Source organism: Mustela lutreola, chromosome 1 (genome assembly GCF_030435805.1).
Source record: "Mustela lutreola isolate mMusLut2 chromosome 1, mMusLut2.pri, whole genome shotgun sequence".
NCBI lineage: Eukaryota > Metazoa > Chordata > Mammalia > Carnivora > Mustelidae > Mustela > Mustela lutreola.
In genome coordinates, this window is record NC_081290.1 from 108,435,135 (window position 1) to 108,450,000 (window position 14,866).

Below are 14,866 nucleotides of genomic sequence, written 5' to 3' on the forward strand. Positions count from 1 at the left end.
ATCAGACTATTAAAAATGTTTAGCTTAGGGGCATCTGGTGTTCAGTTGGTTAAGCACCTGCCCCTTGTTTTCTGTTCAGATCAAGACCTCAGGGTCATGAGATCAAGCTCCATGTTGGGCTCTGTGCTCAGTGGGGAGACTGCTTAAGATTCTCTCTCTCTCTCCTTCTTCCTCTGCCCCTCAACCTGACTCACCTTTGCACACACATCCTCTCTCTCTCTCAAATAAATAAATGGATCTCTAAAAAAATGTTTAGCTTAGGGAATAAAATCCATGTACACTCCCCTACCATCAGGTTGGTTTATAGTTTTTTTTTTTTCAATTTTATTTATTTATTTGATAGAGATCACAAGTAGGCAGAGAGGCAGGCAGAGGCAAAGAGAGAGAAGCAGGCTCCCTGCTGAGAAAGGAGACCTATGCGGGACTCAATCCCAGGACCCCGGGATCATGACCTGAGCCAAAGGCAGCTGCTTAACCGACTGAGCCACCCAGGCGTCCCTATAGTTCTTTTTAAGAATTCTTTTGTACGGTGGGTGAATAAAGCCTCAACCCTAACAAGACTCACATCCAATCTTTGCTACATATCATCAGTGATGGGAACTCACTACTCTATAGGCAAGATCTTTCCATATTGCCATGGTTGATGGCCAGAAAACTCTTGCCTATATTGAATTGCTGTTTCCTGCTGTCTAGCTTTCCACAGATGGTCCCAGAGCTACTTCTTGGAGTTCTATACATGATACTTAAGCAAACAGTTGAAGCATTTGGATTGTACTCTTTTCTCTTTCCATCACCTTCAACTTCTCTTTTCATGACGGGCACCAAGGGACATTATCCCCTCTGAAACCTTCTAAATTTTTAAAATCTATGTTAAAGGTAAGCTCTGACTTGGAAAACTAAGCCTCAAAGAATCCCTCTTATTCTTCTTCTGGGTCTGTATTAAGGCAACTCCAGGATTGTGTTAGTTTCTTGACAATTGCATCATGCTGGGGATTTACACTGGACCTACTGTTGGTTGATTAAAACTCCCAAGTAAGTCATTTTCCTCTGTGGTTCTGTCACGTCTTCCCCAACTGCATCAGGAGACCAATGTTTTTAGAATTAAGGGCAGTAAGAAACCTTTTTACAACTGGGAAATGCCAACTGAAAAGAAATGTGAAGAAGCAGAGAGCTTCTATCACAAATGTCCATGTAGCACGTCACGTCAGGGAGAGTTGTGCTGAGGAGGGACCTTGCCTTTGCCTCCGGTTACCTCCTTAGCTTGTCTGTTTGCTCCAACTTCCTACTTGTTAGCTGTGTGACCCCACACAAATAGCAATTTTAGTTTTCTCAGCAGTCAAGGTAACTAATAATAGTGCTATGGTAAGAAAACTCTTTTGTTTTCATGTATTGGAATACTGTCTTCTTTTACAAACTTATTATTATTATTATTTTAGATTTTATTTCTTTGTTTGAGATAGAGATGGAGAGCGTGCAAGCAGGAGAAGGGGCTGAGGGAGAGAGAGAAGCAGACTCCCCGCTGAGCAGAGAGCCTGACACTGGTGGGGCTGGGCCTGGATCCCAGGACCCTGGGATCATAACCGAAGCAGCAGACAGACACTTAACTGACTGACACACCCAGGCACCCTTTAGCAAACATTTTTTTTTTTTTTATGATTCTTTAACTTTTGCAGAGGAGAACATGCTACTTATGTTTTATATTTAGCAAATCTTGTATCTTATGCTAGATAAAATATGGTAGGCATTGTGCTAGATATCGGAATAGTGTGGAATAAGGTTCATCTTCCTGAAACAAAAAATTAAAAAAAAATTCTTTCGGTCTCATTTTTTCTGAAGAAGTAGAAAAGAGCAAGAAACTACTATTTATAACATACATTCAAGCAATGTTGTATTCTTCTTTTTCCCCAAGGCCCACACACATTGCTATAAATATGTCTCAAGGCTAATGGAGGTAACAGAGCAGAGACTCATCAAGCTTAAAAAGAATATTTGCACTGGGTATGAGATTACCAAAACCAACAGCTGACCTTGAAGGAAACAGTGGTATTTATCCCTTCCATGATATAGTAACAAATTAGGAAACACCCACCCACTAAAGAATTTTCATCATTGCCTCCCAGTTAGGTACAGGAAGTGAGCTCAACCACAGAGAAAGGCAGCCCAGTTAGATCCAGCAGGCTGGTCCTCAAGTAAGCCCCTTCTCCCTTTCCAGGGCAGTGGCCCTTGGTGCTAGAACCTTCTGGGAAATTGCTCTGGCATTTTGGAGCCTTCACAGTTTTTACCCTATTGGGTTTTATTGTCTTAACTTAATCCACTGATATAAACTGATATTTCATTTTGCTCTATCCTTTAAAGGAGAGGCTTTCAAACTTCTTGAATCAGCCCACAGTATAAAATGCATTTGTATCTCTCTCTCTCTCTCTCCACACACCACACACACACACACACACACACACACACACACACACACACCAGAGTATTATAAAAAAACAACACTGCTCTTCCATAGGATACTTACTATTTACTATTTTCTTTTCTCCACTTATTTTTGACAAACATTGATTGTGACCCACTAAACTGACTTTATGGACACGAATGAGTTGCACCTGGTGTTTGAAAAGCAATGCAAGGCCTTACTACTCAGTGCCTGGCAACCTTGATAGAAATGGACATTCTCAGACCCCTACACTTGTTGAGCTATAATTTATATTCATCAAGAGTCCCATATGATTGTTAATGCAGTTTAGAGTTTGAAAAGTACAGAGCTCAAGGACTCTTGGTCCTAAAAGCTTTAATTTGTTTCAGTAGGCTTGATAGCTTGAGTTCACAGTGTGTCTCATCTAAAGAAGAGTAGACAGAGGGTAAAGAAAGTACTAAGTGGCTTTAAAGTACCAACGGAGAGGAAAAGAGAAGGATTTGCAAGCTAACATAGGCAGAAATTTCCCAAATAGCTGCAATCATAGTGATACAGATAGTAAATGGTATAGGAGGGGAAGCTCACAGGGTCTGGCATATCAGGGAAAGCTTCATGGAGGACGACAATAATGAACTGGAAATTCAAGAATAAATATAGGCTTCATTAAGTAGCGAAAGAAAAGAGCATTTCAATGACAGAAATGGCATAAGCAAAGGCACTGTGGTTAACACATGCCTGACATATATAGGAAGCAGAATGCCTAGTTGAAACAGAGGCTTTAAATTGAGGAGTAACGCAAAAGAACTCTGGAAGAACAAGTGGGCACAGGAGTGGTCTTACATGTTAAAACATGAGCCACACACCCATTTAGATTATATATTCCTTGGTGAGAAAATTTCTTAGTAACCCATATCGACAGATTATTCATATAATGAATGACTTGTTCTTCCCCTTCCTGGCAAAGAAAAGTGACACAGAACCTTCATTCGGTCCCATCAGAGTTATGAGAGAAAACATATAATGCAACCTAAAGCAAGAATAGAGACTCCTGATTGTGTGACAGCAGCTAAAAGTCCTTGGAGTTGAACAGCCAATAAAAACCCTCTTTACAGAATTTTCTTTTTTTCTTCAATTTTAAGCTTATCCTCACTTTTGAATGACACGGACACACTCTCTGTACCCTCTAGACCAAAGACAGCAAATGTGTAACAGAGGATGCCATACCCCTTTTTAAAGGTCATGGATAGCCTAGATGTCCATCAACAGATGAATGAATAAAGATGTGGTGTGTACACACACACACACACACACACACACACAATGGAAAACTATGCAGTCATCAAAAACCCCTGAAATCTTGCCATTTGCATCTACGTGGATGGAACTAGAGGGTATTATGCTAAGCGAAATAAGTTAATTAGAGAAAGGCAATTATCCTATGATCTCACTTATATGTGGAATTTGAGAGGCAGGGTGGAGTGTCGTGGGGGGAGGGGAAAATGAAACAGGATGGGACTAGGAAGGGAGACAAACCATATGAGACTCTTAGGAAACAAACTGAGGGTTGCTGGGGGAGGGGCTGGGATAGGGTGACTGAGTCATGGATATTGAGGAGAGTATGTGCTATGGTAATTGTTGTGAACTGTGTCAGACTGATGATTCACAGACCTGTACCCTGGGACAAATAATACATTTTATGTTAATTAAAAATAAAAATATGGGATTGGGAGGGAGACAAACCAGAAGTGACTCTTAATCTCACAAAACAAACTGAGGGTTGCTGGGGGGAGGGGGGTTGGGAGAGGGGGGTGGGTTTATGGACATTGGGGAGGGTATGTGCTTTGGTGAATGCTGTGAAGTGTGTAAACCTGGTGATTCACAGACCTGTACCCCTGGGGATAAAAATACATTATATGTTTATTTTTTTTAAAATAAGTAAATAAATAAATTTAAAATAAAAATAAAAAATAAAAACAAAGGACGCCTGGGTGGTTCAGTGGGTTAAAGCCTCTGCCTTCGGCTCAGGTCATGATCCCAGAATCCTGGGATCAAGCCTCGCATCAGGCTCTCTGCTCTGCAGGGAGCCTGCTTCCTCCTCTCCATCTGCCTGCTTGTGATCTGTCTGTCAAATAAATAAAATCTTAAAATAAATAAATAAATAAAAAGTAAAAAATTTAAAAAATAAAGGCCTTGGAAAATGGCACCAACTGATCCATTTTCTTTCTTGCTAAGTTTATGTACTTGGGCCTCAGAATCCCTCCAAACACAATGGAGATAGAACACAGGATGAAACCATAGGGCGGTGCAACTCCAAGCCTCCAACTTTTAACCTGGGTTCACCTGTCCTTAGCACTTGAGTAGTTCAGCAGGACTGCTTGGCTGCGGATTTCCCTCATGCTCGTCTGGTCATATGGTTGGTGCTAAATACTGTGATGTTTTGTGAAAAGTAAAGCTCTTGGCCCTCTATGCTATCAGAAATTGTGGGTTACAGATAAGGAAAAATCTTGCCAACTCAGGAGCTATCAGTGCCGCAATTTATGTTATACTAAGGTCACGACAACGTCTAGGATAAGACAGTGCTGTCCATATAAATACATGAAGCCCCCTATTCACAACGGTGAGCGTATTGTTCCACTGGCCCTGTCCCAGTGGAGAGAGCCAAACGGGCTTTGCAAAGTTTTTAAATATTTGAATGAGGCCTAAGAGAGGTGTTAAGTGTGATGCTGAGGTTAGATCAGCTCCCCACAGTCCTTCCAGTAAGGAGGTTTCTGTCATGGAACCTGCTGGTCCGTGGCTCTTCATATTGCCATTCTGAATGCCCACATTTCCATGTGCTAATCGCAGACCTAAACGGTGAGGCCAGCTGCCCTGGGAAATTGGGAAACATACTTGAGTGATGACAGGGGCAGGGTGCTGGCTAGCTGGTCAAACGAGGAACTGAGGGTGGGCCCCAAGGTTCGTCGGTTTTTTTCTGGGTGGGAGTCAAGGCTCAGCTAAAGGCAAACAGGGCGGAAAGGAAGCAGAGAATCCTGTGGGGGTCAGAGGTCAGGGCAAACCTGTTCCTGAAGGAGTCCGAGGAATGAGGCCAGCGATTCGGAGAGAGGGAAGACACACAGAGACAGAGGCAGAGACTCGGATATTCAGAGACACAGACTGGCACAGAGAGTCAGAGACACAAAAGGGAAGAGCCATGGACAGAGACACAGAAAAACTCTGAGCCAGCTAGAAAAGCACAGTGGCTCACACAGATAGCAGAAGCACATGGGGCAGTTGCTGAGGGCACATGAAACAGAGGGGCCCAGAGTATTCAGTAGACTGAGGCAGAGAAACCAAAGAGAGAGGAGGACACAGACACATAGAGACCCACAGAGCCTGACTGGTAGGTGGGTTGACACACCAGGGAAGACAAGAACTTGCAGAGACCAGAGGGGCTGTGCCATGGCCTGGGGGGCAGGGGAACCACCTGCATCTCATTCCAGCACAGATCCTTGATCCCCAGGTCAGCCACCACGGGGCAGGAATGGTCGCAAGACTATAAGAGTGTTATTGGTCCCCTAGGGGTTGGAGCTTAGCGACTGTTGGATTTGGACGAAGAGCCAAAGCTCAGAGATGAACTGGTGAAACTATTTCATGGATAAGCACTTGCAGAGGCCTGGAACAGCTGGGCCAAGACCCACACCAGAAGTTTTCTCGGGAGGGCTCATCCCCAAGTGGAACCGCGCTGGCCTCCACATTCGTTCTCATTACTCGGGTCATCTGTACCGCATAAAATGCTGCTTCCAGGTCCTTGCTGTGGGCCGGCTGCCATTGCGGTCTGCTACCAGAGACAGAGAGGTCCACCTTCAGCAAGCTACAGCTATGGGAAAGAGTCCCAGACTTTAGGGGATGAAAAATATACAGACAGATCCTTGTTTTCTGAGTTCTCTCTTCTAGGTTGCATGGTTCAGATGAGGCGTCTCAGCAACGTCTCACCAGAAAAAACTTTTGGGTGTAAGGGGACAGAGCGAGTCTGAGGGTAATACTTACAAACACATCGTCAGAGTTGGTGGGGTAGAGGGCTGAAGTCAAGGACCTTAAATTCTGGTCTTGCCTTTGACTCAACTTGGGGCAATTCAAACCTTCAGAAACATCTGCTCTTTGCTGAGTGGTGGTCTGGAGTGGGACAGTCAGAGATGAAGAAGCTACAGTCTTGCTCCTAAGGAGCTCGCCATGGAAAGGAGTTGACTGTGCTCAGCATAGAGCCCGGGGACAAACCTCTTGGTGCTTTAGGACTGACATTTGCAAAATGATTCTTATTATCTGGAGAATCAAACCCAAAACGTAGACTGTACTGGCAGTGAGTCAGAACCCTACAAGCCGTAAGATGAACCCCAGACAACTTTAGAAGTGTACCGTGGTAAAGTAAACAAAGAATGAATTAAAAGACGCTGATGGCATTAAGATTTTTAAAATTCCTTTGATGTTATTTTGAAGAACCATATGAAAGCAGAACTCATTCTTATTTGGATGTGAACCGCTTATTGTGCTTCCCGAAGTGGAATGACTGGTTTCCACCTCTGTTCCTTTCTTGCTCTCCCGGGTCGTCACTCTAGTTCCTTATTCCCCAATCTGTAAAGTCCCTGACTAATTAGCTTTCTTGGCTCTGGTCCCATTGTTACTTATTGTGCTCAACTACCAGATTCACCTACCAGATTAATCTCAAAACAAAACATGATGGCCATTTAATTCCACATTCCTATAAGCATTCAGTAAGTCCATGTTGTCAAAGGGAGTTTGACCAAAGTCCAAACTCCTAATCTATATAAAGCCTTCTGGAATTTGGACCAATCTAAATATCCAAATAGAGGGAAACAGGCTGACCTGAGGAAAAGCCAGACCCTGAACAGGCTTTGACACAGACTAAAACATAGATGATGGAAAAATATCCTACTACAAAGCAAAAGAAAAGTTATATATGTGCTATGGCCATAGTTCAATCTGCGTGTGTCTGTGTATTTACAGAAAAATATATATATTTTAAAGATTTTATTTATTTATTTGACAGACAGAGATCATAAGTAGGCAGAGAGGCAGGCAGAGAGAGAGGGGGAAGCAGACTCCCTGCTGAGCAGAGAGCCTACGCAGGGCTCCATCCCAGGACTCCAAGATCATGACCTGAGCCAAAGTCAGAGGTTTAACCCACTGAGCCACCCAGGTACCCCCAGAAAAATATTTTTAAAAATATTGGAGATAAGTTGAACAATATGTCATTCTGGGTGGTTGTACCTGGCTGACTTTTTGGGTGCTTTTATTTCCCAAATTTTCAATAATTAATACATATAGTTATTATTTTTAGCTGATTACTGTGAATAACTTCAGGAAGTAGAAAAATAGCATAAGTAATAGAAAAAGTAATACACATATTTAAATAATACCCATGTTTTAGGTAGAATAATTTTCAAACTTTTGCCATATATTCTTCATATATTTTTGGAGGAACATTTTAAAAGTTAATTATAGATATCATGACGCTTTAAGTAGTTCAGCATGTGTCTCTAAAAAGTGACATTCTCTTGCCTAACCATACTTTTATCAAAACAAATTAACTTACTGCTCTTACACTTTTAAAAGTCATAAATATTTTTTACAAGGTTTTGTTTATTTATCTGAGAGAGAGAGAGAATGTGGGGTTGTGGGGGGCAGCAGGGCAGAGGAAAAGGGACAAGCAGACTCCTTGCTGAGTGCAGAGCCTGACCCGGGGCTCAATCCCAAGACCCTGAGATCATGACCTGAGCTGAAATCAAGAGTCTGATGCTTAACCAACTGAGCCACCCAGGTGCCCCTGAAGTTATCAATATTTTTAAACAAAAAAGTCTGAAAACAGTAAATGTGGGCAGGCTCTCATGGGCAGGTGGTCAGGGAGAATGTAGGATCCACAGAGACTCTGGAGTTGAGGGAGCCACACAGTGAAGAGCCCACCAGGTGGAATGTGCTGGTTCTAGACAGTTCCGTACCAGGGTGTAGGAACCAGAAGCCTGTGGGCTCAGAATAGGAATTTATCCTCCAGGGGAGCTGGGAGGAACAAGAAATGAACGCAGGCTTTATTCCCCTCTTTTAAAGGCCAAGGCTGTGGCTATGACACTAGAAACTAGAAGAGGAAAAGCAGGTGGACATTTCTCAGACAGTGAGGTTCTGGGCGGAGACTAGGAGACTGTAGAGCCCAGAACCCACTGAATGAACACATTCCCCACCTGCTGGTCCCTGGGATGAGAGGCTCTGGGTCATGTGGGCTTCTGATTTTCTGAATATTCCCATGTTTTGCCATGTCCACTCCTTCATTCACGTCATTTTCTCTTCAGCAAATGTCGTCTTTTCTGATGTCAACTGACAAATACCTATCGGTTCCAAAGCCCTATTGTCCACGACCAGTGGTGCCTTCCTTCCTGCCATACACCGTGCGCTTCGCCTAGATACACTCACGGCCTTCAGCCTCTCCACCCTGCATTCTAACTACATGTGTGTGCTTTCTCTGTCCTCTGCCCTGTAAACTCTTTGAGGGGACAGGCGTTTCTTCTTCATTTTAGTGACCCCCCACACTGCCGTGTCATCATTTAACAGCTGGATCTATGAATGGATAAGAAGAGTTAATGGGTGAAACAAAGTGACCCCACTCGACGTGAAGAACGTTTGTGGACAGATTTCCACATGTAAGTAGGAGGAAGTCACCGTCACTCATAGAGGAACAGAAAACACAACAACCGAAGAGGAAATTCATTTGAGTCAAGGAGAGATTAAACTGTAAACCAGACACATATTCTCATACAGCTACAGGAGAATCACCTATTTTCAGAATCCAAGATTACAGAGTTGTGCACAGAAAAGGAACAAGTTTTATTACTCTACTTGGTATCACAGCTCTGTAAACAGATTCCTTTAAAACTTTGACTTCAGCAGCACCTAAGTGGCTTGAGCTTCTGACTCTTGATTTTGGTTCAGTTCATGATCTCAGGGTTGTGAGATCGAGCCCCACACCAGGCTCCATGCTGGGCCTGATGGGTTCTCCCTCACCTTCCCTCTCTGCTCCTCCCTACTCACTCCTCCTTTCTTGCTACCAAAAAAAAAAAAAAAACAAAAACAAAACAAAACAAAAAAAACCAAATAGCAAAACTTTGACCTTACTACACTTTTCTTAGCCTATTCTGTTTGTCTAGCTCTGAAAAATGGAATCTACAAAAAAATCCAATGAAGTGTTTTGGGGGGCACCTGGGTGGCTCAGTCAGTCAGGTGTCTGCCTTTGGCTCAGGTCATGGTCCCGGGGTCCTGGGACCAACACCCACTGCTTTTCCCACTCCTTCCTGCTCATGCTCTCTCTCTTCACTCAAATAAATAAATAAAATCTTAAAAAAAGAAATCCAATAAAGTTTTGATTAATTAGGGTATTGGTCTGGCTTTGTAGGCATGAGCATGCATATTATGTGAAGAAAACAAAAGACTAAGGTCGTTGGTAATAACATTTGTTGGCTGTAGTAATCACAGAACTTTCTTTTTGTCTCTCAGTTCTTACTAGTATCAACAAATAGTGCTAATATAAATAAGAGGAGACAAGTGTGGTGAAAAGTAGCAAGTTGCATCAGTGGGTATGCATGTGGGCCTCAGAGCCAAACTCCTGGATTTAAAGGTTTTTGAGCATGTAACCTTGGACATGTGCTAAAACTCTATCCTTCACTTTTCTGGTTTGTAAATGGAGATGGTATAGTATTTATCCCACAGGGATGTGTAAATTTAATAAATCATACATATAAAGGGCTTAAAACAGTGCCTGGCACATATTGACATCCAATAATTCTCTGTTGCCATTATTAGAACACAGAGCTTCTTTGAACAGTGGAAAGAGCATCGCTTTGGGGTAGGCTTGTAGGAGATGTGTTCCTCAGCTGCACCACTGTGGGTTCTGTGACCTGCACAGTTCACCGAACTTGTCTGAACCCCCTCTCGGTCTCTATGAAATGGGTATAATCATACCACATTGAAAGTATTACTGGGAAAGCTAAGTGACATAATGGGCAGAAATGGCATGGTGCTGGCACATAGTACGTGGTCAGTAAATAATGAATTATCACAAGAATTTCTGGGACTGGGCGCCTGGGTGGCTCAGTGGGTTAAGCCGCTGCCTTCGGCTCAGGTCATGATCTCAGGGTCCTGGGATCGAGTCCCGCATCGGGCTCTCTGCTCAGCAGGGAGCCTGCTTCCCCCTCTCTCTCTCTCTCTGCCTCTCCAACTACTTGTGATTTCTCTCTGTCAAATAAATAAATAAAATCTTTAAAAAAAAAAAAAAAGAATTTCTGGGACTTCAGGCAATGTGATTTTTGCTGCGAGTGAGTCTCCTTGTACATAAAGTTGGAATGCTAGTACCTTCTGAAGACCACAGCTGGTGTATGCAAAATGTCTGGCTCCTGATGAGGACTCATTTTCGTTATGATCATCTGTTCCCTGAGTCAGCAAACCACCACCTGAGGGCCAAATCCCACCAGGGTACAGGTTTTTGTATTTCCTGCCAGGGTACAAGTTTGTATAGACTCAGAGACAGGAACGGTCTTACATTTTTAAATGGTGGGAGGAAAAATAAAATAGAAGAATATTTTGTGACTCATGAAGATAATATGAAATTCAAATTTCAGTGTCCACAAATAACGTTTTGTCTGAGCACCGTCACGGTCATTTGTCTGTGTGTTATCTATGGCTGTTTTTGCATGTCAGTGGCAGATGTGAGTACCTGGGGCCGAAATCACAAAGCCTGCAAAACCTGGAAAATTTATTATCTGTTTTATTTTTCTTTAAAAAAAAAAAATTTGCTGACTCCTCATCTAGTCTAACCTTCTCTTATATGTAAGGGGGTAGAGAAATTAGAGACTTGCTTACTGACTTACTGATTGATTGATTACATTGTCTTGTAGTGAACTTTGTTATAATAATCAAAGACTGTCTGAAACTTTAAATTATTAACTAACTAGCAATTTTAGAACTAGCTATTTATTGAGGTCACCTCTCTAGCATTCACTATTTGTTTCATTTCCCCATTGCTCCATTTTGAAAGCAACAAACAGCCTCACTGTTCCCAGCCCACCTCTTCCTTATCACGGACCATTCTCAGCACCCTTTTCCTTCCTGACCTCCCCACAGCCCACCTCCTCCCCCAGTCCCATCCCGCCGAAGTGTAAGTAAAGCTGAGCGACAACCACAGATGGGGTTATTTCTCCTTTGCTTTGGACACATTCATATATTTAGGATTAAAGAACATAAATGTTTTTATTTTAAAAGATTTTTTTTTAAGATTTTATTTATTTGAGAGAGAGAGCACACACACAAGCACAGAGCACCAGTATGCGTTAAGGGCAGAGGGGGAGAGAGAGGCAGGGAGTCCAGGGCGGGGCTGGATCCCCAGACCCTGGGATCATGGCTTGAGGCACAGGCAGATGCTGAGCCGACTGAGCCACCCAGGTGCCCCAGAAAATAAGTGTTTTTAGATTGATGCTTTATAAATGAGACTCAGAAATGCATCTGAACTGCCTGATTTAGGTACTTTAGAAAAGAATAAATCGATGCACTGAGTAAGCCATGTGTGTCCTAGAAAGGCAAGTGACAGATTAATTTGCTGAAGCTCAGGGTTTAATTTTCAAAACTCACATATTCCAGAGCCTGAATAAAAATAGGGACCCAAGAATGAGGATGTATGATATCACTCTAACCAACACATCATCTGTTTATATCTACCCCAAATACGACATAAGAATTCACCTAACAATTCAAGTAATATATTTAAAATAATTTAAAAATTAAATCTTTAAAACCAGCCACCTATTATTTATCAATTACATGAAATCATTTTGTTTTTATGGCACTTTTTAAAAACTGAATTTGGTTGAAGTTTTGGTACAGATCATACCTAACCAGTGACTTAAAGTTTCAAAGAAAAAGTTTCATTTATATTCATAATTCTGCCAGGGGCAACTGGTCCTTTTCAGGTTTTCTCAGATATTATCACTGGCAAAAGGTCTATCAGCAATTTCCTGAAGGGGCAAGTACTCACTCAAGTCCATTATTAAATTTTCAGGAATTATACAGTTAGGTTGTTAAACTGTTAGCAGCTTGAAATTGCCCACGGTAGAAGTATTTATACCAGGAAAATAGGCAGACTCTAGAAATCGCCGCCTGTCCAAGTGGTTTATTGGCACCCCATTATATTTAAAAATATACTTATTATATTTAAAAAAATTAAATAAAAAAAAAAACATGTTCCTGAAGGTTCTCATTAGGGGGGTGAAAATGTTCTAGAATTGATTTTTTGTGATGTTTGAACCACTCTTTAAAGTCGCTAAAAATTGTGGATTTATACACTTGAAACGAATGAGTTTTATCTGCAAGGTACACCTCAATAAAACTGTTAAGCAAGCTTCCAAACCAACAAATAAAATATCAACATTTATTAATGGCTTTAGGATTCAGGGACATACTCAATAAATGAAAAATAAAGCCTCATTTTTTTCAGCACTTCTGATGGATTTATACCCTATGCAGCGACTCGCAACCTTGGTCTCTCTCTGGAATCACTTGGGGAGTGTTAAAAGGAAACACTCACTCCCCTGATACTAATGTCATTGTCTGACATGTGGCCTGGACAGCAATTTCTTTTTTAAATTGTTATTTATTCACTTGAGAGAGAGAGAACAAAGGAGAGCACGAGCTGGGGAGAAAGGCAGAGAGAGACAGAGAAACAGACTCCCTGTTGAGCAAGGAGCCCGATGTGGGGCTCGATGTGGGCCTTGGTCCCAGGACCCTGAGGTCATGACCTGAGCCAAAGGCAGACGCTTAATAGGCTGAGCCACCCAGGTGCCCCGGACAAGAACTTTTTAAATAAAAACTTCTTGTGTGATACGAGTACACGGCTAAGGTTGAGAACCTCCACTGTAGAGTGATTTTCCAATTTAATTGTAGCTTCTCTGTTGTTATGGAAACCATTCTCAAATATTCAGTAAATTTCCAGGCCTTCTGAAATACAGAAGTGTGGACATAAATGCACCTTTTTGGGATGTTTCTGGGTTCTACTGAACGTCCATTCTCTGACCACGGAGGGAAGGCAGAATTCTGTTTTCCTTGTGGGTTTTACCCATAGTCACTTCCTGTTATGGGCATATGGCGGATAGAGGAGACATCATCTAGCTCATCTTTGTCATCCAAGGAGGTGACAACGTCACTCGAGCATAGAATGTGGGCTCAGGATGGCTTAATTAAAGAACAAGAATTGAATACCTCCTTTGTTTCACTTCTCCTTTGGAGCTTTCTGCTGATCATGGGCTGGGAATATTGATAATGAAGCATGTAAAGACTTATACTTTAATAATTTAATAAGGCTATAAGTGAGAGCCCCAAAATCTAGCTTTAGTGCCTGGACCCGGGGACACCCATTTGGCTGCTCAGGGGCATTTTGCCCCTTTCTCTTTGGAGTTTCAGCCTGGAAGAACAGTGGTATCCTACTAAACTCCAAATTCCCAATAAGGGGAGTTGACTTTATAGAAAATTCTAGCTGTTGTATCTGATTTATGTTGTGAAGGTAGAGTTGAATTCTGAGACTTGCATTTTAAAATCTGAAGATACGACTTTACTGAGAACGTTGACAATCATAACACACAAAAAGATACAATCTCTGCCATCTTAATGCAGATATTTCACCCCGTTTCAGTTTTTCTCTGGTAAAGAACACGGGATTTTGCAGCTTGCCATCCCAGCTTTGCCATTTGTTGATGTGTGACGTAGGCAAGTTTTTCAACCCCTTTGGTGCCATTTTCTTCCTTTGTAAGATGGAGATGACAGTTTCTATGCCCGTGGGTTGCTGCAGAGATAGTGCTGTTTACAAAGAGGCTCTGGTCCTGTCCCTTGTGAAGCACAGGTGTCAAAGCCTGGCTCCTTAGGATATTTCTGATGCTTCAAGGGTAAAGGTCCAGTTTCTCTAGAAACCCCCTACACCTCTCTTCTGTAATACTTGCTTCTTTTATTAAATACCCCAATGGGATGTCTCATCTGGTCCCTTCTTAAAGACAGGACTATGATGACTCCACCTACTTAAACTTATAACCTGCTTGAGGCATAAATTTTATCCTCTTCCTGATTCGTTAGCATTTAAAAGGCTCAAAGTTGTACATACAGATATATACATACAAGAGCTCATAAATGCGGTGTCAGGAGAGAGAACCCCAGATGGGACAGGGCAGACACTTCCTCATTCTTTCTCTTTTGAAAAAGTCCCTTCGCTAGCGGTAGGCTAGGCTGTTTATTTTACCGGCAAGACATCCCTCTTACTGTCAACAGCTCAGAGCCCCAAACATTTGAACAGCACTTTTATTCATAAACCAGATCCTTATCACGGAAACCAAGCAACATCAACTCACACCTCTCCATTCTGACCCTAGGGTCAAA

General features: G+C 42.2%; 1 protein-coding gene across 2 annotated transcripts in view; it reads right to left on the reverse strand.

Annotated features, from left to right (window-relative positions):
- The window catches only part of DAPP1 (dual adaptor of phosphotyrosine and 3-phosphoinositides 1), a 49,553-nt gene that overhangs the window by 34,184 nt on the left and 503 nt on the right, over window positions 1-14,866 (reverse strand). The window lies entirely within an intron of this gene.